Source organism: Paroedura picta, chromosome 3 (assembly GCF_049243985.1).
Source record: "Paroedura picta isolate Pp20150507F chromosome 3, Ppicta_v3.0, whole genome shotgun sequence".
In the NCBI taxonomy this organism is placed as follows: domain Eukaryota; kingdom Metazoa; phylum Chordata; class Lepidosauria; order Squamata; family Gekkonidae; genus Paroedura; species Paroedura picta.
Window position 1 is genome coordinate 21,325,088 of NC_135371.1, and position 27,323 is coordinate 21,352,410.

General features: G+C 46.0%; 1 protein-coding gene across 2 annotated transcripts in view; it reads right to left on the reverse strand.

The window, feature by feature from the left end:
* Positions 1–27,323, reverse strand: part of PRICKLE2 (prickle planar cell polarity protein 2) — a 319,076-nt gene that overhangs the window by 176,553 nt on the left and 115,200 nt on the right. The window contains exon 1 of one of the 2 annotated variants that reach the window (XM_077325064.1): positions 1,264–1,411. The exons of the other annotated variant lie outside the window; for it this stretch is intronic. The gene's annotated coding sequence lies outside the window, so the exon portion shown is untranslated. Of the gene's footprint in view, positions 1–1,263; positions 1,412–27,323 lie in introns of those variants that run through there. 2 annotated transcript variants of the gene reach the window in all.

The following is a 27,323-nucleotide window of genomic DNA, read 5'->3' on the forward strand; positions in this document are numbered from 1 at the left end:
ACAGCATGCCAGCTCCTCTAAGTGGCCTGGGGGAGAGGAGACCTTCTTCCCTGAGGGCCTATCAGAGGGCTGGCATGTCATCAGAAGTATCCTGCACATCTTATGTGGTAGGATTTTACACTCCAGTACACTGGAGGTGAAAAACCATATTTTTATATGCCATCATTACATTATAGAAGAAACTCCTTTAGTTCTTTCTACTCCCTTTTTTTCAGCCTCACAGCCAAGCTGTGTGTGTATATGTATCTGCTGTCTATAGACACATGGCCACTCTCTCTGCAGCACTCTGGCTATACTGCCAGTTGCACATATCAAGACATCGCTTGCCAGTAAATGTTATAAATACATATAAATGTAATAAATAAATAAAGGAGGGATGTCAAGGCATGCATATTTTGTGCAAACTGAGGATGGCTCAACACCAACCATCCGATCGAAATAAAGGGATAAGCATTCCTGTTAATTACATGCTGGTTTGTCTCTTGCTCATCGCTTTGGTTTTATCCCAAAGAACATCATTACATCTAATGGGTAAACTTCGGAAAGATGCCCTTATAGCAGACTATTAAGCCAAAAGTCGTAAAGGCAGCATGGTAAGCAAGTATCATTAGCTGCTTCTCTCCCAAAGTTATTCATTGAAATAAAACGCACACCAAGCATTACTGCAGCTTGACTTTCCCTTTGGACCCTTATGCTGATTTTAATTAACGGGGGAAATGCTAGCACATAGACAAAAAAAAATTACCTATGAAGAAAGCAGCTGTCAAAAGGTTTAAGGTTTGAGGTCTATCATTCCGCAGAAATCCTCGCGACAGCTGCGAAGCCGTATGCAATTTTCCTTTTCTTTTTTTAAACCACGTCAAAATCAGCTACAGCCCTTCAGATGGTTGAGAAAGGTTTTGAATGGGCAAAATATTTCAACCACGACAACAACAAAAATGAAGTTTCCTGTATATTTGCTAGAAATACATCAGAAGTTTGCATAGTATTCACACATCAAATTGCAGCTTCCAAGGTTATAATAGTCAAGAATGCCAGCATCCCTACTGTCATATATAGCTTATAAATCATGTCCCTATCAGAGCCTTAAAATCACTTGGAACACTGCATTTCTCTAGAGGGTTTCAAAGGATTCTGGAGTTTACAGACAGATACAAAAAAATCCAACTTTACAAAAAACAAACACCGTCAAATCTCCATATTAACTTAAGAGCCAAACAGTTTCCATCTTAGTAGAAGACAAATCAGAATCCAGTTACTTACCTAGCCTAAACGGGTATTGAAATTCACAGACAGGGAAGGAAAAAAATAGACTCAGGGCATCAAGAGAAAGAGACGAGAGATAAAGAAGGGAAAGGGAGGGAAATCTCTTAAAGATCTTCTTAATGAGAAAAGTGTGGTGGCTGAAGCAAACAGCAAAATGCTTACGGAGGCCCTCTGGGGTACTCAGTAAGAGGTGGAGAAGCATTCTTTCACAGATAGACAGTGTGGAGAAGGGGAATGGACTGACCAACATGCTTATGCATCATAGTTTAGAGGTCAGCTGTGGTGGGGGGGCAGTGGCCAGGCACAGGGCCAATAGATTCAGTCATGCACACACATACCCATGTGAGAGTCTCTGTTGGTGGAATGTACAGGAAACATATTTAGGTTTACAGCAGCAATTGACACCCATTACTTCATCCTAATGCGGAGGGGTGTGGTTTTCAGGGCAGGAGGCAGAAACAGAGCTGAATGCTTTCCGCATAACCGTGAAAGATGATTCAAATAGAACTCAGCAATCCGGAAAGCCAGTGATTTCCCAAAACTGCACACCGTCTCTCAGGCTCAGTTCAAATGCATGATTAACTTCGGGTTCACATAAATCCTTCCTTCCCTCTCTCCTCCACTCACGGCCTGCTGCATTTTCTAGTTATAAGCAAACCACAGCTTGCAGTTTTTGTCTGAACAAGTGAGGCTTGTCCAGTTGCCCACTATGGCTATGGTCACGTCCCAGCCTTGGCCATGGGTTCCTGCTGCTACTCAATGAAAAAGTGGAAACAAAATACGGAAGACTGTCATTGGACAATGCTCTAGGAATTTTCAGACCAGAGTTGTCAGGAATTCCTAGAGTGTCGCCAATGTGACATCTCTTCAGGTATGAACCGAAAGTGACATCACAATGTTGCCAACACCTGTTTCCAAGATCCCTGCCCACCACTATTACAGGGATGGTAAGATGAAGGCTGCTAACTCTAGAACAAGCAAATTATAGTTTGCCGTTTTCCTCCAAACTATTGTTTGCTGGTTTATCTGAAGGTTTGCTGACAAGAAGGCAAATGAATCCAAGGCTTTCTCAAGTATTGCCAAACCATAGTGCAATGTTGCATTTGAATTATTCCTCTGCCTTCCCACAGAAGTCAATTTTATGGGAGAAATAATATTCAGTGCCATGTTTCTAACCACACGGTTCCTTTGACGAATTGGAATTTCCATTCGCAGCAGAAGAAATAGTTATTTCTATCAGTTTACCCCTTCCATTGCAGACCATATGCTATTTTTTGGGTGAGGGTCTTAACAGGCTGCAACAGGAGTGAGGAGCAGGAATGTCCTACCACAGATGATTCAGTACATGCCATTGGATTTAATCTCTACAACTGCTTCCAGTGCTCTAAAAATTGTATCTAAAGATGGATTCACCATATGGTTAGGTTATTAAAGTGTTCAGGTTCCAGATAGTTGCTGGAAGTTATGTTATGCCCTTGGCATGATGCCACTTTTTAAAACATTCTTACTCTACCAGCCATCAATGGGCAACAGAGAAGGACGTAGGGAGGTCTTTTGGTGTAGTAGGAGTCCTGGGGCTCATCTGCACCAGGCCTTTAAAGCTTTTTGGGCTCAGTTACACAAAAACTATCTGCACTTGATTCTGATTGCCAGTTAGATTTTTCCTCCTCATCTGCACAGCTGAGCATTGACTAGAGTCAAACCACTTATTCCCTGGCATATCCAAGAATTTTCCCCGCTTCATCAGAGAAATGCAAGCCCACAGCACTCCTGCTTTCCCCTCCCCACGCATCGGAGCCACGCTTCCAGCACTAAGGTTGTGCTGAGGTCTCTGATTGGTTGGTATGCAGCAGGAGCAGCCCCTTTGTTCTGTTCCTCTATTTCAGCTCCAGGTGGATTGTGTCCAATTGGGGCATTCAACTGAGAATATTTTGGACAGCTCTTAAAATGCACAGCTTGAGCCCCCTGAGAGTCAAGACCCCTACAGGCCTTCCTTGTTGCTCTCACCGCCACCTGCAGCAGTTATCGCTGCCTTCCTCCCACAAGCTCTTCAGCTCACTCTAAGCATTTCTGCACATGCTCAGATTTGCAATCGGTTGCAACACATAAGCCAAAATGCTGTACCCAGCACTATTTTAAATGTTGGACAAAGGTCAAAAGCCGAACAGCTGAGGTGAAGAGGGGCTGTGTGTATGTGAGATGGTTGGGAGTTCAGTATATAAGGTATCTTGGACTTTCTATCAATAGTCTCTCTCCCACACAAGGCAAAGGTAACTGACTGTTATGCACATCTTGAATGCAATGCAAGAGAGGAATTTATTGCCTCTATCTTTCTTTTAAGCATTTGTCTTTCCGTGCAGGCCTTAAACAAAGAAAGCATGTTAATAAACAGTTACTTATAGTCTCTGTGGTTTAATCTCCTATCTGCTTTTGGTAACTGGTTGCCAAATGATAAAGCAGTATGGGAACATTTTATCTGCAATTCTAAGGGCAGCATTTGTAACTCGATTGACAGATTCCCCTCCGGGCATTCCCTTGCATTAGTTCTTTACAGACTTACTGGCTGGGCTACTTGAGATTTCCATTAATTCCTAATTTTGATTATCCGGTCAAGTCATCCAATACTGCCAGCAGGCAGAGTTCAGAAGTGCAACTATGTCAAAAATTATCTATGCAGACCAAAGAGAGGATAATTATGCAAAACCAATTCTTGCCAAGACTTATCAGCCCTCCACCCTGGGCTGCTGCTGGCTTTTTGTGGCTGCCGAAGACGTTGGAGAGTGCGAAACTTTACACAACGCTGGCCTTAAGCCTTATAGCTCCATGCTGCACTGTATCCGCATAGAAAACCCACTCCTGCACCACAGCAGGCAAGATGCTGATTAGGGAACTGCAGGGGCAGCTGTTTCAAGGTCAGGAGCAGAAAAGCAAAATGACAGAAACCCACTTAACCCCTCCTCCAGGCACAAGCCTCACTTCAAAGAGACAAGATGCAAACTGTATGCAACATGTAGACCCAAGAGGTGGGGAGATTCACATGTCTATAGAATTCTAAAATCACCAGTGAAAGAGGCCAGGTGTGTGTGTGTGGGGGGGGAATGGTGAGTTGCCAGGACATTATCAACTGGCTCCCTGTCAGGGATAATTGATCAAAGATACCTGAGGCCTGGTTTCCACCTAGGTGGCACCAGGAGATCTGATATTCCAGTTGATTCAGGTCTCCTGGAGAAGGTGACTGCTTTGTAGGATAAACTTTATGGATTTTAACCTGCTGATATCCTTCCTCTCCTGAAATCCCACCCTCCCAAGGCTCCATTCTCAAACTGTCCAGATTTTGGTGGAAGAGCCTAGGGACAGCAGGATTTAGGGAGCATCCACCATCTAAAGCAATTATTTTCTCCAAGAAAACATGCATACCAGTTAAAATTCCAGGAGACTCCAGCTACCACCTGGAGTCTGGAAACCCTAAACCAGCGGTCCCCAACCTTCATCTGGTCGGGGACCGCCTCCGGGGGTGGGGGAGAGCCAGCGGCCCGGCTGCCGCAGTTGCTCAAAAACGTGCACGTGCGGAACTGCCGCGAATGCACGTTTTGGCCACCAGGGGGCTCAAACGTGCACGTGCGGCAGTTCTGTACGTGCGCGTTAGTGTTGCTGGCGCGCCAGCTGCCATGCCAGCTGCCGTGCCGGCCTCTTTCCCCCCCTCTCGCTGCTGGGGGGGGAGGCAGGCATGGCCGCTGGCGGCCCGGTAGGATGGCCTTTGCAGCCCAGTGCCGGGCCGCGGACTGGGGATTGGGGACCCCTGCCCTAAACTACAGACCAGAGAGAGAGATCAGGCCTGCTGTTGTTGAAGTGATCACTCCTCATGGAATGGACAGCCAAGAAATCCAGATTTTACCATACGTTATTTTCCTTTTGTTTCAGTATAGTGCAAGAATTTTAGGAAACCTTTCCCACTATCAAAACATGACAGAGTTTAAAGGGAGCTGATGGGGTAGCATCATAGGATAAACTATATGCACATAATCTCTTGAGTTTTTGTCAAGTCTTCGTGTGCAATCCTAAAACTGTACACTCTCAGGGGTCCAACCTGCTGGAGTTTTCTGGTTCAAAACAGGCACAATTATCATCTACACAAGGGCCAGGGCATTTTTCAGTCTTGGCCCCCATCTCTGGAATGCACTCCTGACGGAAGTTTGGGGCCTGCAGTCTCTATGCAATTCCACAGGGCCTGCAAAACCATCCTCTTCCATTGGACATTCAGTGGACGTGGGTCCTTGCCCTGGCTCCATACTAGTGATCTCAGATGTTTCACCTCTTTTAGACAACTGGATAGGTTAGCTGGGAATTGGGTGCTAACGTTTTTATTATATTTTTTGTATTTGTGTTTTTAATATGGTTTTGAATCCTTTATAAGCCACCCCACCATGGTGGGATGGGCAGGGTCAAAATCTAAAGTATATATAAATTTAAAAAAAACTTTCATGGAGGTATGCCGGACTGAATTAACTGGCTTCATTCTGAGAAGACTTACTTAGAATTGTTTCCTAAAGTCTTTCAGTTTTAGATTACCGGCCATAAGGCGGAAGGAGACAGAAAGCTACTAGGAAGTGGCAAAAGAATGGGGCCTCGGAGCATGAAGCCCTTCTGGACTGCCTTTTTGTTTGCCTCAGTACAGGTAGGTGATACTGTAAAGCAGGGGTAGTCAACCTGTGGTCCTCCAGATGCTCATGGACTACAATTCCCATGAGCCCCTGCCAGCAAACAACTCATGGGAATTGTAGTCCATGAACATCTGGAGGACCACAGGCTGACTACCCCTGCTGTACAGTACAGGTAGGCTCACTTATTTGGCAATGTCACTTCTTTATAGTTTTGCCAGGTGGGACCTGGGGATCTCCCAGAATTACAACTGGTCTCCAGGCAGCAGAGATCAGTCCTCCTGGTGAAAATGGCTGCTTTGGAGGGCAGAAGGTATGGCATTGGGCACTACTGAGCTCCCTCCCCAAACCCCATCCCCCCCCAGTTACACCCCAAACTCTACAGGTATTTATCAAAGCTGGCAACTCTACTTCTCTGCATTTGCTAATGAAGAAAGGACTTATAATGAGCAGCATATTAACACAAGCTTTACACAAACTGCTGTCGTCTTTGCACATTTATATCGGACCAGAACCAGTGGGATGAAATTAATTCAAAAGAAATTCCATCTAAACATCCGGAAGAAGTTCCTGACAGTTAGAGTGGTTTCTCAGTGGAACAGGCTTCCTCGGGAGGTGGTGGGTTCTCCATCCTTGGGCATTTTTAAACAGAGGTTGGATAGCCATCTGACGGAGAGGCTGATTCTGTGAAGGTTCAAGGGGGTGGCAGGTTACAGTAGATGAGCAATAGGGTTGTGAGTGTCCTGAATTGTGCAGGGGAGCTGGACTAGATGACCCATGAGGTCCCTTGCATCTCTGCGATTCTATGATTCTATCTACAAAGCTCAGAACGGCAGGCATGAATAGGAAGATCCCCCTTTCTCCTATCCTCCAAACAGCCCTGGGCCAGACTGGCAGTGACTTTTGTCCCTCCAAAGTGAATTTGAGCCCATGTCTTTCAGGCTTTGCATGTCTTTGCTTTCTTGGAGATTGTGTTCCATTTTGCTCTCGGTCATTTCTCTTGTATAATCGTACTTAGCATGTATTTTCAATCATTACTGACTTATGATGCAGTAATAGGAACCTGTTACTCGCTGTTGCTTCAGTGTTACTTACTTCCATATGTGGTTTGTGACGCTTGTTGATATTGTCACTATATATATGTTTCAAAGAATCGGAGGGGGGGATAAATAGGTGAGGAATGGAGAAGGGAAAGGCAGTGGGTTCCATAATTTCATTTGTCTGGAGCATCTCAAAACCTCAAAATGACCCTGAATCACCTCTGTTCTCTCTAATGGGTATCATTAATCAAGAGCACTAACCCCTGCAGAGGCAAAGGGAGATGAAAGGTAGCTAGGAACAGTCATAAAATACTCATTGAAATGCCTAAGATCTTCATCGCTTTGAAGCCACCACCAGCTCTTTGGTCTTTTCATATGTCTCCTCTGGAAGAGAATTTGCTGAGTTATCTGCGACATCGTATGAGTATTGCAAGACTCAAACCCAGTATTCCTCTGCATGGCTGGCTTTTTGTCATGAGGCCTAATATCAACTCATAACAAAGGGCCTAATATAAACTTGTAAATGGAAAGCACAAAACAGGCCACTGCTGGTGGTAGTGGCTCCAGTGTCAGGCAGCACATGATGTAAACCTTCAATATTAACAGCAGGCAAATGTTTATTTAATGCATTTGTATCCTACCTTTCCTCCAAGGAGCTCAGAATAGTGGAACGTATATGGTTCTAAGTGGGTAGGTAGCTGTGTGGGTCTGAAGCAGCCAAACAAAGTTTTAATCCAGTTGAGACCAAGATCTTCTTGTGGCGCAGAGTGGTAAGGCAGCAGAAATACAGTCTGAAAGCTTTGCCCATGAGGCTGGGAGTTCGATCCCAGCAGCCGTCTCAAGGTCGACTCAGCCTTCCATCCTTCCGAGGTCGGTAAAATGAGTACCCAGCTTGCTGGGGGGTAAACGGTAATGACTGGGGAAGGCACTGGCAAACCACCCCGTATTGACTCTGCCATGAAAACGCTAGAGGGCGTGTCAGACATGACTCGGTGCTTGCACAGAGGATACCTTTACCTACCTTTGAGACCAACAACATTTTATCCTGGGCATAAGCTCTCATGTTGCATGCACACAGATGCCGAAATATCTAAAGAAGTGGGCATGCACACGAAAGCTTATACCCAGTATAAAACATGGTTGGTTTTAAATTTGCCACTGGACTCAAAATTTGTTTTACATAGTTCTGTTTGTTATTGGTTTTCAAACAGAGAGAAACGGACACATCCAATGGCAATACAATAAATATATTCATAAAAGAAAGAAAAGTGTCCTTTTTTGTAGTTTTCCTTATCTGTTTATTCTGTAGGACTTCTGTCAAAACGGAATCCAGGTAATATCCGTTTTCAGTGAGATTATTTCATCAGTGACAAGTCCTCTGAGTCTTCAATATTTTTATCAATTTTATAAGTATTGAGAATGTAAACCTTATATATAATAATATAGGATGTTAGGATGCTTGCTCCTGGGGAGGAAAGCTATGGCAAATCTAGACAGCATCCTAAAAAGCAGAGACATCACCCTGCCAACAAAAGTGCGTCTAGTCAAGGCTATGGTTTTCCCAGTTGCAATGTATGGCTGTGAAAGTTGGACCATAAGGAAGGCCGAGTTTCAAAGAATTGAGGCTTTTGAACTCTTGTGCTGGAGAAGACTCTTGCGAGTCCCTTGGACTGCAAGGCGAACAAACCGGTCAGTCCTAGAGGAGATCAGCCCTGACTGCTCTTTAGAAGGGCAGATCCTGAAGATGAAACTCAAATACTTTGGCCATCTCATGAGAATGAAGGACTCCCTGGAGAACAGCCTAATGCTGGGAGCGATTGAGGGCAAAAGAAGGGGACGACAGAGAATGAGGTGGCTGGATGGAGTCACTGAAGCAGTAGATGCAAACTTAAATGGACTCCGGGGAATGGTAGAGGACAGGAAAGCCTGGAGGATCATTGTCCATGGTGTCGCGATGGGTCGGACATGACTTCGCATCTAACAACAACATAATAATAATAATAATATAATACTGGCCACAGGCTGACATGAGTATGGGGATACCGGTCTGTATTACACCTTTACCACTCGTGTGGAATTGGTCTAAGCAACGTACTCCCCATTTTGAATATGATGCACACCTGATACAGGATACTCCTGGCTGATGCCTTGTCATGACTTAGTTGTATTTTCCTCCTAGGATATTAGGACCTCCACAGAGCCAGCTTGATGTAGTGGTTAAGAGCGGTGGCTTCTAATCTGGTGAGCCGGGTTTGATTCCCTGCTCTTCCACATGCAGCCATCTGGACAACCTTGGGCTTGTCACAGCCTTGATCGTGCTGTTCTGACCAGCCAGTCCTGTCAGAGCTCTCTCAGCCTCACCTGCTTCTCACTGTGGGGAGAGTAAAAGGGAAGGTAATTGTAAGCCACTTTGAGACTCCTTCAGGTAGAGAAAAATGGGGGTATAAAAACCAACTCTTCTTCTTCTTCTTCTTCTTCTGCTTCTTCTTCTTCTTCTTCTGCTTCTTCTTCTCCGTCTCCTTCTCCTTCTCCTTCTCCTTCTCCTTCTATGTCTCAGTGCAACCACTTACAGTCCGGCACACTAGATGCACAAAATGAAAGCTCCATCTATGCAGATTGTAATTGAATGCTAAACAAGGAGTATGGGTAATGGACCTCTCCAGAAAGTTGAAAAACAAACTAAGAAAAACCCTAGGTCATGTTCTCAGTTCAGAATGCACACTGGGCCTGATACAGCCCTAGTACAATAGGAGAGTGTACAACCCTCTGAGCATGAAAGAGAAAGGAGTTTATGTAATTGTGATATACTGCTGTGAGAGGAAATATAGCCCTGTGGGTGTATTTTTATAACAACATGTTTTTAGAGGGATATGTTGGTGGATCCATGTTTTAATGATGTAATGATGTCCGGCTGCTAGCAATAAGGAATAAAATGTTGCAGACTTTACAAGGAAGCAAGAGCACAGGCTACAAGAGAATTCCATTAGTCAACCAAGGTGGCATCACAGATACTATCCATTGGGTATCCATGACTGTCACTCTATGGTTGTCTGAGCTGCTCTCAAGGGCAAGACTTGCATTTTCCCACTGATAAAAGATTACAAGTTTAAATGCGGGCCAAATGTGATATTCCCACAACATAAATGCTACCTTGAGAAAAAGGAGGCTTGGGAGCCATCCACCAGATGGATAACATCTGTGCATTTTTAATGCATACGCTGTGCTCAAACTGATCATCTGGCGAGGCCCTGACCACGCAGTAGTTTCTGCATGGTACTATGAATTAGAAACTGCACACTAGAACTCTAAAGGCACCAGCCTATTTTGTGCAGCAAGCCAGTTTGCCACTGCTCTTAACCGCTACGCCAGAAGTAACCCCAGAATGAGGCCAGCACTGATACTCTCTCAGGGTTCTGGAAACACCTGAGAAATCCACACAGCATGACACAGGTTACGCCCGCTGTGTGGGTCCCATCTCCTATGCCTGAAGCAGCTTGGTGCCCTAAGGAGGTACAAACTCAGTGCTGAAAAGCTCTTGCTGAAGGAGAAAAGAGGAAGCTTAAGAGTCTGGCACCAGTCCAGGCAGTTCTGCTTATTTTCGAGAGATACAGTGCTGGTCTGAGGACCAAACTTGAGGTCTGAGGCAGGATCCAGGCAGACGTGGAACCAACGAATGTGCAGCAAGGATCATATCAGTTTGAATCAATCGCGTTCGATCTAGCCAATTGTGAGCACCGGTGGGAGGTTCTTTTGTCTGCCACATGTATATATGTTGGGGTTTTGGAGGGGGGGTTGGACTTGTTGTCACCTGCTACAACATGTATTCACTGCTGAGATCGCCAATAAAGAAGAAGAAGAAGAAGAGTTGGTTCTTATATGCCGCTTTTCCCTACCCGAAGGAGGCTCAAAGCGGCTTACAGTCGCCTTCCCATTCCTCTCCCCACAACAGACACCCTGTGGGGTGGGTGAGGCTGAGAGAGCCCTGATATCACTGCTTGGTCAGAACAGTTTTATCAATGCCGTGGCGAGCCCAAGGTCACCCAGCTGGTTGCATGTGGGGGAGCGCAGAATCGAACCCGGCATGCCAGATTAGAAGTCTGCACTCCTAACCACTACACCAAACTGGCTCTCTAAAGAGCTGTTCATTTGCCGAGTAGACCCACGGATCTAACACACGCCTTGTTTAAATTCTGTGAACTTGCATGTACATTGAAGATGTGCACACACGCACACGAACCCTCTCCAGAAGTTAACTATATAAAACTGGCATACAGACAGAAAACATGTCTGATGTTTAAAGCGTGCAGTAGCCCTAAATGGAATATTATGTTCCTGCAGGGGAAGGTGTTGCACATAAAAAAACAACAACCAAACCCTTTCGAGCAGGGGTAGTCAAACTGCGGCCCTCCAGATGTCCATGGACTACAATTCCCAGGAGCCCCCTGCCAGCATTCGCTGGCAGGGGGCTCCTGGGAATTGTAGTCCATGGACATCTGGAGGGCCGCAGTTTGACTACCCCTGCTTTAGAGATATAGCCTGACTTTCTACAATCTGAAAGGACTCGTTGGAACACTCGGCTCAAGAGAGACGCTTTTCAGAACAGAATCCTCACAGCCCCATTACTTTGCACTAGACTTGCCAACCTCCAGGTGGCATCAGAGACCTTCCACTATTACAATTGCTGTCCAGATGACCAAGATTAGTTCCCCAGGAGAAAATGGCTACCTTGGAATGTGGGCCCTACAGCAGTGGTCCCCAACCCCTGGTCCAGGGACCGGTCTGTGAATCAGTCGGTACTGGGCCGTGGCTCCTCCTCGTCCTCCTCCCCAGCTGCTGCCTCGGGGGCTGCCCTGCCACTCTGCCAGTGGCTCACCTTTGATGCTCTCCAGCGGCCGCCATGGCTGGGGCTCCCCCGCGGTGTGTCACTGCATAGCTGCTTCTGGCAGTGCCCCCCAGCAGGCGGCAGAAAGTCAGGGGCGCCGGCGGGAAAGCAAGTGGAGCAGGGGCTCAGGTGGCGGCGACGTCCCTCGGCAAAATACTAGCCCCCCCCCCCCGGGCCTCAGTAAAATTGTCAAGCGTTGATAAAAAGGTTGGGGACCACTGCCCTACAACATTAAACCCTGATGAGGTCCCGCTTCTCCCCAAACCCCACCCTCCCTGGACTCCACCCTCAAAATCCACAGGTGTCTTCCAACCCAGAGCTGGAGACTCTCCTTTGCACCTCTGGCCCTCCTCTTTTCCAGTCTGAACCTGTATGGGATGATAATATCAGTGCATGCTTTCCAATGAGGGGTGCTGGGATTTCAGTGATTCCTTGGCACCAGACATCCCTGCTCCCTAATCCCAGCCAGATATGCACGCATCGTCTGGGATGAACAATGGGCAGAGGTATACACAAGCCCAGAAACACTTTGCTTTCTCTTTGTCGTTTCACGCATTGCAGGCCTGCCTGTGACCATTCAAATCTGCTTCCAAGGCTGAGCTCTGCCTGAAATGAAATTCTACATTTAAAAAAAATGCATTCTTGTTGGTTTCAGGGAAGGGCCTGACCAATGAGGGGGGGGGGACTCTATACACTCCTGACGCTCCACCGTTTTTGCTGCTGTGTCAAACATCGCCGGTGAGGGAGGGGAAAGGAAGTGCTGACGGCGTCGATTAACTACTCCAGGGTTTTCCATCCCGAGAGAGGGTGACAAATTCATTCTAAAGGAGCTTCCGAGGGTACATTTATCTGTGCTCCGGAGCCTCCTCCCTTCTCCCTCCCTCCCTAGCATTCAAACGCACGAGTTCCTCTAACTCCTGCAAGAGAGCACCTTTCCACTTAACAACACTGCCCCCTCCATTTGCAGTTATTTTTATGCTTCACGCCTCACTCCACCAAGTCATGCATTTCACACAGAGTCTGTGGCGGGCGGTGGGCACACACAGACAGATAAATTAGACAGCCCGCGTTGTCACGCCCAGAACGAGAAGATTGCCTTTATGAAGCGTCAAATTACGAAATATATTACTGTCGGCATTCCAGTACAGGGCAAGCATTACTTACCACTCTCCCTCTCCCTCGGCAATTTCAATTGACTGGGAGTCTGTGTTGACAGGCCGCTGTGGCTTGAATTAGAGCCTGCCAAAAATGAAATATTGACCCACTCTGGGTTTGTAGGGATTTGCTGAAACACAGTTCAGAAATAACAGCCTGGCCGTTGTGGTACACAAATCCTGCCACGTAGCCTGTCATCTCTGTACAAGTGCTGGAAATCCAGAACTGACCACAGCTCCCCAGTGTGCCTACGCTGTGTATACACTTACACAGAAGCATCTCACGTAATGATTGACGTGTTGGGGTCACGCAATCACACGTCGGCTGGTCTTTCCATGTAGGAATGTGGTAATGTGTGAAGGGACTGTCAACTTGTGGCCTGAGGTTGCATCACAGTGTGGGAAATGTGGTGAAGAATTTCAGTCTAACAGCACAACAGGTTTCAAGCAACAAATGGTATAGAAGTAGTTAGTACACAGATCCTGCTATCAGGGAGCTTCCTGCCATTTCCAGAGACAGAGATATACATCACGTCCAGCAGAGGTCCCCAACCTTAAAGAGCCTAGTCTGGGAAAGAATCGAGGGTGCTGTCACAACATGGCTGCCACAGGGGCCAATCAAAAAATATTGGGAGGATCCACAACATGTTGGGACATTCCAAGCAAAAACGGGCACCTCCTGCAGAGGCCAAAGGGAACTCTTCTGAAGAACTTCCTGCTCTTAGGAGGTATAGGACAGCTTAGATCAAGTCTTTGCCTTAGGGGAGATATGCTGTTTCGGTTTCAGTTTTGAAAGAGAGCACAGAATTTGCAGGAAGAGCTGTCCAAACCCAGAGATGTAAGAAGGTTTTCCTAATCAGATTGTCGTGGACTCTAATTATTTTCCCTATGCCATTCAGGACTGTGTGGACCTCACCCCTATGCTTCCAGAGGCAAGCTGGATGTACATGACACCCCCAGATGCCATTTTGTGAACTGCTAATCTATGGAGTGGAAAGGGGGGAAGGGAGAGAACACAAAACTCCACAGAGCTATCAAGACAATAGCTGATGTGCATACAAACATACCCTAACTCAGTTGTCAATATCAGTTTTACTGATGCAACACTGGAATTTCTCCCTTAGTCAACCTGTGGTTGACTACCCCTGAGGACCACAGGTTGACTACCCCTGCCTTACAGTACCATCTCTTCCATATCACAATGCTCGGATATCCATGAGCACATGAAGCTGCCAGATACTGAATCAGCCCCTTTGGAGCAGTACTCCCTACTCAGAGTAGCAGCTCTCTGGGCTCTCAGGCTGAGATCTTTCACATCACCTGACCCTTTTATCAGGAGATGCTGGAGATCAAACCAAGAACTTCCTGCATGCCACGGAGATGCTCTACTACTAAGCCACGACCTCCTCCCTCGAACTCAGCTCCCACAGCAACATAAATAAATACACCTGTGAAAAAGACAGAAACCTGTATGAGTTGCTGGAGAGAATTCCAGCAATCTGGCAATGCAATCCGTTGGCCTTGAATGGAAGTCTTGAATTTCATTTTACTTAATGCTTACATGAAGGTACTTTTCAAGGTCTGGATTCAAATGGCTGTTCTTTCCCTGCCCCCCCCCCAGCTGTTCCTTGTCCCTACGTGTGCCCTTTTAATAATAAATTATTTCTTCGCGACTTCAAGCAAAATCCTCTATAAGTAGTCAGTAAAAGAAGGAGAACCCGGACTAATGAACCTTATGCAGAACGCTTGAGGACCTCTGGCACTAAATGTAAACATACCCAAAACTAAAAAAAGCAACAACCACAACCCCAAACCGGAGAAAGGCAGGAAACATTTATTGTTTTTGGTTTCAATAGACAATGCCTGAGAGTGTTATTGTGGCTTACTATTAGGCATATTATTATGTCTCTCTTGGCTTTTGAGACTTATTTCATGTAACTGTTGAGATGAAAGCTAGATTATAATTGTAAGAAGAAGCAACACCAAAGAAATATGGGGGCTATACGTACCTCAGAAGGTTTCTGTTTCAAAGTTCTTTTTAAAGAACAGTTGTTACTTGGTTGTTTCACAGAATTCAGACTTCATAGTATTGGAAATGTTAACGAGGGAATTATATTTTCTTATCGCTCAGGCCGCAATGCCAGGCTGCTAGGAAAACACAATCCACCACAGCTGGCATTTTCATTGAACCCACAAATGCTATCTGAAATTGTGACTGTCACCGATACCAATTGGCTCACACCAGTGAGTATGAACTCTCGAGACAGCTCCCCCCAGTCATGATTCCTGTGCCATTTACTGAAGTTTTGAGATTGCAGGGTATATCCTGCTGTCAGGCTCCAGCATGGGAAAGCTAGGATTTTAGCTATCAAATCATCAAGTAAAGAGATGTGGAGACCTCCCATGGCAGACAACCAGTGTGGTGTAGTGGTTAGGAGCCACAGACTCTATTCTGGAGAACTGAATCATGGAATCATAGAATCATAGAGTTGGAAGGGGCCATACAGGCCATCTAGTCCAACCCCCTGCTCAACGCAGGATCAGCCCTAAGCATCCTAAAGCATCCAAGAAAAGTGTGTATCCAACCTTTGCTTGAAGACTGCCAGTGACTGGCAGTGACTGGGTTGATTCTCCACTCTTCCCCATGAAGCCTGCTAGGTGACCGTGGCCCTGTCACTGTTTCCTCAGAAGTCCCTCAGACCCACCTAATTCACAGGGTCCCTATTGTAGGGAGAGGAAGGTAATATGTTTTTAAGCTGCTTTGAGACTCCTTAAGGCAGAGAAACTTCTTCAACACTGTCCCTACCATTATCTGCCAATATTTTCCTGCCATTTTGTGGACTGTTTCCTTAAAAAAAAAATTGGTCCTTTGAAGGCCACATACTTCCTGTCTATCCAGTGCTTTTGTACACAATACCCTTGAACATTAAAAACAAAATTTAGGATGCTTTTTCTAGCATGAGGACAACTTGCAAGCCGTGACATGGATAGTTCAAGCTAGCCCAATCTCGTCCGTTCTTGAAAGCTAAGGAGGGTCAACCATGGCTAGTAGTTGGGTGGGAGACCTCCAAGGAATACCATGGTGATGATGCAGAGGCAGGAAATGGCAAACCACCTCTAAAGGTCTCTTGCCTTGAAAACCCATAAATCAGTTGTGACTTGAAGGCACTTTCTGCCACCAATACAACTTGCAAAGTTTCATTTAGACCAGGAAAAGAGAGACATGCGGAAGGACCTCTAAAGCTAACCTATTTCCCCACAAGAAGGCACCCTTCTACCATAGATAGCACATTCCATGGGACCTGTATATAGCCCTAAGGAAACTGCAGGGGGATGTCATTTGTGAAAACGTGATTTATCACTTACATTTGATTATATCTGTGGAAGGATTCCATGAGAGGGCAGGCAAGTGGGGAGAGGGGTGGCTGGAGAAGAGCAGCAAGGATTACAGGTAGAAAAGCTGCCAAAAGATAGCACTGATTGTTGGGGAAAGTGCCATTAAGTCGCATCTAACTTGTTGCGACCCCATCTAGAATTATAGAATCTTAGAGCTGGAAAGGAATTCCAGGGTCATCTAGTCCAACCCTCCTGCTCAATGCAGGACACTCGCAACCACCTGCCCACCCATATTGGCCTGAATTCCATGGCCAGATGATGCCCCCACCCCAACCTCAAAACCATTATCCCTGGCCAGTCTGGCCTGGAAGAAATTTGCCTCCTGATCCCAAAGGGACAATTGGCATTTCTCTGGGTGTGCAAGAAAGGGCCACAAAAGCCAAGCACCAACACTGTCTCTTCCTGCCCACCAACTCATATTCTGCCAATGTTCACAGAATCAGCCTTTCTGTCAGATGGCTATCTTCCCTCTGCTTAGAAACGTCGAAGGAGGGAGAACCCAACACTTCTTTCAAGGCAAGAATGGGACAGAGATGGGTTGCTGTTGCCTGCCTCTTCCTTGGTGGTTTCTCATCCAGGGACTGACCGGGACCAACCCTGCTTAGCTTCTGAAACCGGATGAGACAGGACCATAGAGGTCAGGGCAGAACTGACTGCAGAGCTGGAAAGCTTGCCAAGCTGTATATGCAGAAGGAATAGTTTGTCTATCCACCAGGTGGATCTCCCCATCACAGATATTATAATTTAATTTATACAGTGCCAGCATCGTGTATGGATCCTTATATGGCTACATAAGTAAAAACAGACATGAGCTTCCTATAAGCTTACCATGTAAAACAGACAACAGGACATCAGTGGAGGGGGAAAGGAAGAGTGAGTGAATGGTAGGGGAAAGGCCTTTTTGAGCAAAGGCAGTTCCAGTAACTTAAAGCCTGGCTGCAGATCGGAAAGGGGATCAAGGAATCAGCCAAAGGGCCATGCATGAGGATGAATCTGAAGGGAGTTCCTTTACAGCTAGAATCATAGAATCACAGAGTTGGAAGGGGCCATACAGGCCATCTAGTCCAACCCCCTGCTCAACGCAGGATCAGCCCAGAGCATCCTAAAGCATCCAAGAAAAGTGTGTATCCAACCTTTGCTTGAAGACTGCCAGTGAGGGGGAGCACACCACCTCCTTAGGCAGCCTATTCCAGCCTATTCCAGGGTAGCTGGACTACCCTGGCCACATACAGTCGCCAACCCCCAGATTGGAGCTGGAATTTCAATCGATCTCCACACCACAGAGGCCAGTTCCTTTGAAACCCCAGCTTCAACGGGCCAGCTCTATGGTAGCACACTCCCACTGAGTTTCATCTCGTCTCCAAATCCTAAACCAAAGTTGGCAAACCTAGTCCACTTGCATCTTCCCAAAAGGTTTTGGCCTTGAACATATTTGGATTCCGTAACCATCATGAATGGCTGGTATGATTTGGACTGTGTCAGGGGACTCAAGGTCCCCCAGAGGTAGCCAGGGTGTTTTCACTAATCCCTTACACCAGGGACAGGGCAGTGTTGACCATGAATGAATGCAGAGGCCCACAAGGAATGGCGGTGCTTAAATATCAGTAGATTTTCCTTGATGTTTCTTGCATTAAGCAGCAGTAGCAGCAACAACAAAACAATGCCAATAAAAAGAAATTGATGGGCTGCTTGGTGCAAATCTGGCTTAATTACCGGGCTCCATTAGGCATTCACAACCAGCTTCCAAACATTTCAATGTTTCTGAGCAGCGGGGGAGTTGTGATTGGCACCTTAATGAGATCTTTAACGCTTCCTAATGTACTTGTTTAAAAATAAAATTGCATGCATATGTACAGGCCTAATGGCAACATGATGCACGGCAAACAGCCCCGGTCCACTTCACACTGGTGCTGGCTTGTTTGTTTTCAAGCCAGTGGGCACCAAGGACTAAGTTGAGCCTGGTTTGGACGAGGGAATCCTGGAATGCTTTAGAGTGGCAAGAAGATATAGACAAAATGCTTGTAAATTGCCCGCTTTTTAAGAAAACAATCACTGACCTCTCCTCCCCCTGAAATAAACTGGGGTTATCTATACATGGCAGAATGTATTTTACTGTTGTGCTCAGGTTTTTGATAACTTCTGCTAAAATCCCCCTCCTGCTACAATACTGGAGAGCAGGCTCCTTGGTTCTGTTCAGCCACCTCCTCTCAATTTTTCCCCTCATTTCTCTGCACCAGCTCTATGTGAATGTCACTCTTCTTGCTTTCATATGTGAGTCTCTGCAGCCCTATATCAGTGACTAGGGGTAACGCTACAAGCACAATAGATTTCCAACACGGGGACCATATTGCTTCCCCCAGGAAACATCTTTTTTCTCTTAGATGTCCCTCGGCCTCTCAGAGCCCTGCAATTTCAACCAATCTGCGAGAGAAATTTGCAAGGATGAGATGTGCACGTGCTCCACACACTCTTGTGCTTATCTTCACATTCTTTTCTATCTTGTGCTGAGAGGAGTGATGGCACCTTGGGGGTGGGGGCAGGGGGTGGAGCGTGATGCGGCTCCCAGGATTGGACGAAATACACGAGGGGGGGGGGGCTTGTGAAGCCCTTACCTGCTTAGCAACAGCATCAGGTCTGCTAGTGACTCTGGAAATAACTGAATCGCAGCTTGTTTTCAAGCAGCTCCCAAAGCGACAGAATAGGAAGGGAGGTTGAGGTGCTAGTCCAGGGGCTTTTCGCCGTCTCTTGTCATCTCTGCTCCCATTTTTGGGCCTTTCCCCAAGCAGTCGGCCCATACTGGGGGCAGGCTCCTTAGTTGCTTGGCAGGAGGGCAGTCAGTAGCCCACAGGAAGACAAGACACCACACCACTATTTGGAAAAATAAGGCCACAGCTTTATTCTCCTAGCAAAGGAGAGTTGGCTTGGCATGAGGGGGAATCCAGTAAAGACTCGGTCAGCAGACTGATGAATCAAAGTCTCAGATGGCGCCCTGGAGAACCAGCCTAGGCATAAGCCTATAGCAGGGGTAGTCAAACTGCGGCCCTCCAGATGTCCATGGACTACAATTCCCAGGAGCCCCTGCCAGCGAATGCTGGCAGGGGCTTCTGGGAATTGTAGTCCATGGACATCTGGAGGGCCGCAGTTTGACTACCCCTGGCCTATAGCATGGAAAGCTCCTTGCCATCTGAAACCCACACCCCGGGAAGGCGGCTTAACAGGGATCCAATGGGCGTAAGCCTTTGTCTGTCTCCCCAAACCACCTGGCAATGCGAGCCTGCCTACCCAGCCAGGTAGACATTCCGCTCGCATAAGCGCCGATCTCTTAATGAGACCCCCAAAGACCGAGGGAAACAGATACGCAAACCTACTTCCCCCCCAAAGGATTCTCCCCATGCCAACCCGCCACTGTGACAATAACAGTATAAACCCTAACAATAACCACTAATACATACTTTCACAAACAAACCCGAAAAAGAGGGAGGGACGGTGGGAAGCTTCTCGGTGCTGCGCTCCGGAGGAAAGAGGCCGAGCACGCGTGCCCGGCTCTCTTAAATAGGCGTCGGAGACGCCCATTCCTCCCCCCCACCCGAGAGGTGTGCCGCGCCTCTGCAGCCCCACCCCCGAGGCTTCCTGAAAGGTGTGTCAGAAGAGACACGCCTTTCCTTCGCTGCTGGGCTCGCTCCTCCGCGGCAGCAATGAAGAGCCTAGGTAAGTCCCGGCTCCCAATTACATTCAGCCAGCTCCTTCCACTTCAAAAAAATCTCTCCCAGAAATCCACTTGTCTCCCCAAAGTCATTCTTCATCACATCTCGTTTGATTGCCACCCCCCACCCCCTGATAATGCTTTTCACCGTTTATATCTTAGTGTTAGAGGAAGGCTTCATTTCATAATAATTTGGTGTGATGCTTAAGGCAGAAGTACCATTTAGGGAACTCTGCTAGCTGGCTTCCATGGGAGTTGAGGAGACAGTAGGAAAAATCTTCAAGAGAGGTTGGCCGATTCCACACCGGAAGCGCCACTCTGGGCTGTTGCTAGTGTGTTGCTGCAGAGCTGGATGCTGTGCAGCTTTCTGTGTCCCCCTGCAGGACACATTTCACCCAGTCCACCACTGAAATGTGTCCCCCAGTGGACTGGTTCTGCTGCGTCAGGGGCCGCAGTGGTTTGTTATTTTGCAGGAAGGTGGAATTGCATGGGAACACGATGCCACCTTCCTACAACAACAACAACAACAAGCCCCAGTCTGCCCCATGGTGCCATGAAGCTGACTAGAGCACTGTTTTCCCCCCTCCCAGCCTTTGTAGGGCCCATTAGCCCCTGGAGTATGAAAAGGGAATGTGGAAGAATCCGCATTCCCTTAGGCAAGGGCTACTGAGGGCCTGATCTGCACCATGCCCAGGGCATGGCGATCTGAACAGTACAGTACAGTCAGGTGCCTCTCAACAACCTCTCTGTCCACGTTAACGCTCCACTGTACCTTGCCTATCACCATCCCTAGATCTGTACATATTCTTCTTCAGGGGAAAATACAGAGGCAAAATGGGTACTTAGCATTTTTGCTTTCTCTCTTTCTTCTGTCAGAGTCCCTCCATCCTCACTCAACAGTGTACCTATTGCCTAATGTAAATTTGGTTGCCCTAGTAAGTTTAACAGGGTCTGAGAAATACATTGAGGGATTAGAAGCTAAAACAAGAGAGTTATAACTGTTATTTTGTTCTTAGTTAAGTTTTGGAGACAGCCAAGAGCCTGGGCAGCCGTTTGAAGCTCCGATCTGCTTGATTTCTTTAAATGGTATGTGTATTTGTTGGTTTGACTTTGAATCGTAGGCATGAGGTTTCGAGGTTTTTATGGTGTTACTTTCTGTCTCAGACTTTTAGAACAAGTCTGTGGTCAAAAAATAACTTGAACTGATGGCTTTTTAATGAATTGTGTATTTTCTAGCCATGGGTGGCTTTGGGCAGAAACAACTGTATTTTGTATTATTTGAAATAAGGTTGTTTGAAAACACGTCTCTCAATTTTGGTCATGGCTTATTACTACATGCTTACACAGAAACTGCTCTGCTGTTTGTATTTTTATTAGGAGTTCTGCACAGGCAGTCGGGTTGCCAACTATGGGTTGCAAAATCCCTGCAGATTTGAGGGTGGTGTCTGAGAACGAGTTTGAGGAGGGGAAGAGGAACCTCAGTAGAGCGTAATGCCTGACAGTCCACCCTTCTGCCATTTTTTTCCCAAGGGGGACTGATCTCTGTCATCTGGAAATCAATTTTAATTCCAGGATATCTCCAGCCACCACCTGGAAGCTGGCAACCCTAACAAGCAGTAGCACCATACTTGTGCCTGCTCAACCCACTATGTGTATCAGTGTCAATACGTACACCATCTGTAATGGACTATTTACTTGTCTGGGGTTATCCAATGCATTATAACCGAACAAGGTTTTGAACTCAAGGTCTCTTAGGCCTATTCCATATGAAGCTATTCAAAATTTTCAAAACAATTCCTCCAAGATGCGCATCAAGCTGGCACCTACCTTATTATCTTGGCTTTTGTATGCTAAATTTGTCACACAGCCTGAAAACTGCTTTATGCTTTTCAAGAGCCAGTGATTCATCCTCACTGCATTAATTTTTACTGGAACAGAACACCTATAAGGGTGCTTATGTGTTCAACTCAACTGGAGGCTTTAACAATGTCTTGCTTTTTCTGTAAACACTTAACTGAATTAAATTGTCAGGTTTCTCAGAATACCACAGTTCTGATTCGCCTACCTTGAGTCGATGAATTGGACTAAATGGCTTTTCAGCGGACATTTAATTACACTTGCATAATGATGGTGAATAATCTACCCAATCAAAAGGATCCTATTTCCTCCTAATTTCTCTTGTGGCACAGTAAAAAAAAAAAAAAAAGTAACAGGGAGGGGCAGGGGTTAAAGAGAAAAATCAGCACTGTTGTATACCATCCATAATTTACTACACACGTCATTGGTTGCCTTGCTCATAATCATGCTGTGTCACGACCAGTGAGACAGGATGGTGAGTCTGTCTCACTTGCCGAGCAGCAGCATAGAACCGGCCCGCCCAGCTCCCCTGCAGTTAAGCAACAGATGCTTCAAAATGTTCCTCAGAGTACCATGGGGCCATGGTTGCTTTGCAAACTAAATCAGGCATCTCTGCAGGAATTTTACAAAATGTGCACCAAGCCATGGCATACAGGAACTAATGTATACATGGGAGATGCCAGTCAAACGCATCAAAAATACCTTTGTGACTCTCCTTCTACTATCAATAATAGAGCGTTGGAAAGAGAAGAGGTTCTGAAAACCTAACAACAACAGCCGTGCTATCTGAGATTCATTCAGTCGCTCATCCTCCAATGCTATAGACACCATCAAATGTCAGCAGTGCCCTTCCAGTCTCTGTCGGACAAACAGGACAGATCGAATGTGAAAAAATAAATGGCCATAAATTCACTCAAACAACAGAGGGAGAACATTTTATGCTCGAAAACGAGAGGGAGAACATTTTAATTATCCAGGTCATCCCGCTGCTGACCTAAGAATAGCAGTCTTTAACCAAAGGAAAAAACCTTCAAAGGGAAATTACAACATGAGATTGCTGAACTTGAAATATTTCACAAGTACAGAACAATGGACCTCACGCGGCTGAACAGGGACATAGGATTCTTACCTGGCTAAATGAATTGATTAAAAAATGAGTAGACTATAAGAAACAAACCCCAAAACAAATTAATCTTTTAAACCAGCCCTTCTCAACTTTTTCTACCGTGAAACATTCTTCAGGCTTCGAGTAACCCCCGAAGTGGCGCAATCATGCAGATAACAGTTGGGAAGCGTAGCTGAGTACATGCCCACACTGGGCCCCTCCCCTTCCCACCCCTTCTAGGTCAATCACTGGCCATTCTGGGGCCTATTATGCACGGTCGCTGAAACAGCGGCATGGAGAACGCGGAGGAGGAAGAAGCGAAGCAAACCGCTTATGCACGGGACGGAACGCAATGGCGAGAAAACCCAGAGTATCCGATTATTCACACGGCTAATCCAGAGACACTTCTGGTTGTGCCCTGGTCCTGGGAAACTCCACTTTCTTCCACATCTTGCTAACGTGGCTATTTCGGTGGCATACGTTGGCTCTGCGCCCGGTTGCCACCTGCACCGTGCATAATTGGTGATTTTAGCCACCGCCATTCCACCCCGAATGCGGACCTTCCACTCCATGCATAATGGCCTGGGAGGGATGGGAAGGTCATCATGGCACTAATATGGTCATAACAAATCTAAAAAATGTATTTAAAATTAATTAACTTCCACCCATTCAGGAAACCCTCCAGGGCTGTTAAGAAACGCCAGGGTTTCATGAAACCCTGGTTGAGAAATCCTGTGGTAAAGCATGTCTTTCAAGAGCGTGTAACTTGCGAAAGAGAGCCAAAGTTGAGCTTTGAATGACAACCTTGTTGAAACATTCCAAGACAGTATCCAAAATATACCAATTAGTGAAACATGATCAATTCTGCTGCACGTGGAAAAGCAATTCATAGCAAGACATGAGTAAAAACAATGTTTGCAAAATATGGAACAAAAAGCTGAAATCCTCAGGCAGGCTCAGATTAATTCTTTCCATTTTCTTTTGGTCTTTTATAAATTTTATAGTAATAACATAATTTATATGCGTTTAATGGACACTAACAAGCCTAGATTCTTTTACGGAAGCTTACTGGTTCAATTAGCCTCTGTGTTTTGAAACACTCCTATTATACAGCTTGCTTTAGGCATTGGTGAAAAGTAATTTTTTAAATGGAAAACTGATTACATTAGTTATGAAGGCCAATTGGATTTTCACTCCTGACTTTGGGTTTCTTTTAAAATATCAGGGGAAAGCCACAGAATATACAGTTAGCTGCTATGTTTCTTCCTTTAATCCTTTTAAAATGTATCTAAACTGGTGACAGAAAATACGGAACGGTATGGTTCTTGTTATCAGCTCTGTCATACCTCTGCTAAAAACTGCTCACACAAATCATCCGTTCATATGAGCATTATAATTGTGATTCAGCAAACACGTATGCCACTGCAGTTGCTGTTATGTGAATGGGGGGGGGAGGGGGAGTGGCAAGTTGTGATTTTCCAGTTCATAGAGGAGGAACTGTAATCTCACAGCAGCGCACAACTGTGATGTTACACTGCTCCTATAAGTAGTCTGCATTGATGAACATCTGAACTGGTGCTTGCTTGTGGGAACTTACGTTTGATGTCACTCACGGTTCTTGGCGAGTTCTGTTACAGTGGTTGCACTCCAGTCAGTCAGATTATGGGATGGCTGGGTTATTCACTTCAAACACCAAATGAACTAGGAAATTACCCTTCTTTCAGTGCAACCTTATGCAGAGCTACTCCAATCTAAACCCACTGATATCAATAACTTTGGACTGGAATAACTCTGCATAGCATTGCATGGTTGATTTGATCCAATTAAAAGGAGGCCATTAACCCACCACCAGCCTACCCCAAGAAGCTTCCAACCTTGCTTATTAGAAATATAAGCTGCTGATGGACGTCACACCAAGAAAACCTCTTTCCACTGATTTGTTAGAAATGCCTCATCCCTCTGGTATCCTGAAGAATTACAGGAAATAGATCTGAGTACCCCAAACAAACATTTTAGGTGAGGGGGGGGTCTTATGTTTTTCTTCACAGGCATTCTGCTTTTCTACCTACAACTCTACAAAAAATCCTGTCACACATACTTGAATTTAAGAGTGCAACATTTAGAATAGCCTTTCTCATCTTTTTTTTACTGTTGAGAACCCCCTGAAACATTCTTCAGGCTTCACGAAACCCTAAAAGTAGTTTGTTCGTGCAGAATATGGTGGGGAAGCACAGCTGCGTATACGTCCACCTGGGACTCCTCCCCTTCCCACCCCTTCCAGACCCTTCATTGGCCATTTGGGGAGTGGGGAGTCAACATGACCATATGTGGTCATATCATCCAATAAATATATTAAAAATGAATTAACTCTCATCCATTCAGGAAACCCTTCCAGGTCCATCAAAAAAACCCTTACGTTTCACGAAACCCTGGTTAAACTAGCCTGATTAAGAGGAACCCAAAGGAGTCGAGGGTCGAATTTAACATTATAATCAAAACCATAAGCACTGAGCAAAAGACTGTAGTGCAGAAGCTTTCTGACCACTGAACCCTCTGTCCTTTTTTCTACATTACACTGGATGTCTAGAGCAAGTTCTATAAGACTACAGTTTGCATTTCTGACTTATTATTAAATACCGGGAAAGGATTTCCTTCTGATCATGGGTTTCCACAGAAAATAAACTTCTTGGATTTAATTTCAACTGGGCCAGGGCCAGAGTCAGAGGCATCATGGGAAACAATTACGCAGAACAAAGCATTAAAAGGGCTGATCTTTCAATGGAGGGAACAATAACATGGCTTCATCCTTCCAATTCCCCATCCCATTCTTCTTTTCTTGCTTTGAAAAGCCTAGAGCTACTTCTACCCCTTCTCAACAAGGCATTATTAATCCTCAAACACATTTTAAAAAATTCCTCTTGCAGATGTTTTTAAGCTAGGATATGAAGCCCTGAAACACGCAGACCAAAAAAATATGTTCAGATAAGCATAACAAACAAACAAACTGGTTCAAACCAAATGAAATGAACCAAACGGCATCAACTGTGATTGCCTGGGAGCCTTTCCTGTGGACATGTCCTCCAAAGGCTATGCTCCGAATTCTGTTCTGGGTTACTGCGCCGCAGCAGTAATTGTACAGTGATTCATGAGATGCATGCCCAATTTGCTGCATTTTCTGCCCGGCTAAATAAAACAGGGGGAGAAAGAGGACAGCAATCAGCCAGTATGTGGCAGAGATTAGAGCACTGGAATAAAACTGGAAACCCATTCATATTGCAGCAGTGGAACTCGCTCGATGGCCTTGGCCCAGTCAAACTAATCTACATCACAGTGTTGTGGAGAGGGTATAAAGGGGAGGGGGATAACCCATGTGTGCCTTGAAGTCCTTGTAGAAGGGGGTTGTTTATTATTTATCATACAGCATGAGTAAGGTAGCCAGGAGATCCTAAGATTGGCTGGCAGGCAGGCAAGAGAGGTTTGGAGGTGGTTGGCCATTGTTTGCCTCCACATCATGACCCTGATATTCCCCAGAGGTCACCTTTCCAAGTGCTAGGCGGGGATGACCCTGCTTTGCTTCTGATATCTGATGGGATTGGACTTGCCTGGGCTATCCAGGTTGGGTGGAGAAGGGAGTAATGGTGCTAAGATTCAGACTGCTTATAGCATAGTATTCACCTAACAATTCTGGATTCCACTAACTCCATTGTATAATGGAGGTAAAGGTAAAGGTATCCCCTGTGCAAGCATCGGGTCATGTCTGACCTTTGGGGTGACGCCCTCTAGCGTTTTCATGGCAGACGCAATACGGGGTGGTTTGCCAATGCCTTCCCCAGTCATTACCGTTTACCCCCCAGCAAGCTGAGTACTCATTTTACCGACCTCGGAAGGATGGAAGGCTGAGTCAACCTTGAGCCAGCTGCTGGAATCGAATTAACTCTCATATAATAAACATACTATAACATAAAATATTAAAATATTTGTAAAGGGAAAAATAGGGTGATGGGAGGAAAGAGACCCCCAGCCATGCATCAAAGAAGAACAGTTGGTTTTTATGCCCTGCTTTTCACTGCCCGAAGGTATCTCAAAGTGGCTTACAATTGCCTTCCCTTCCTCTCCCCACAACAGACACCCTGTGAGGTAGGCAGGCAGGGCAGAGAGAGCTATGAGAGAAGCTGATCTGTGAGAACAGCTCTATCAGGACTGTGACTAGCTCAAGGTCACCCAGCTGGTTGCATGTAGAGGAGCAGGGAATAAAACTCAGC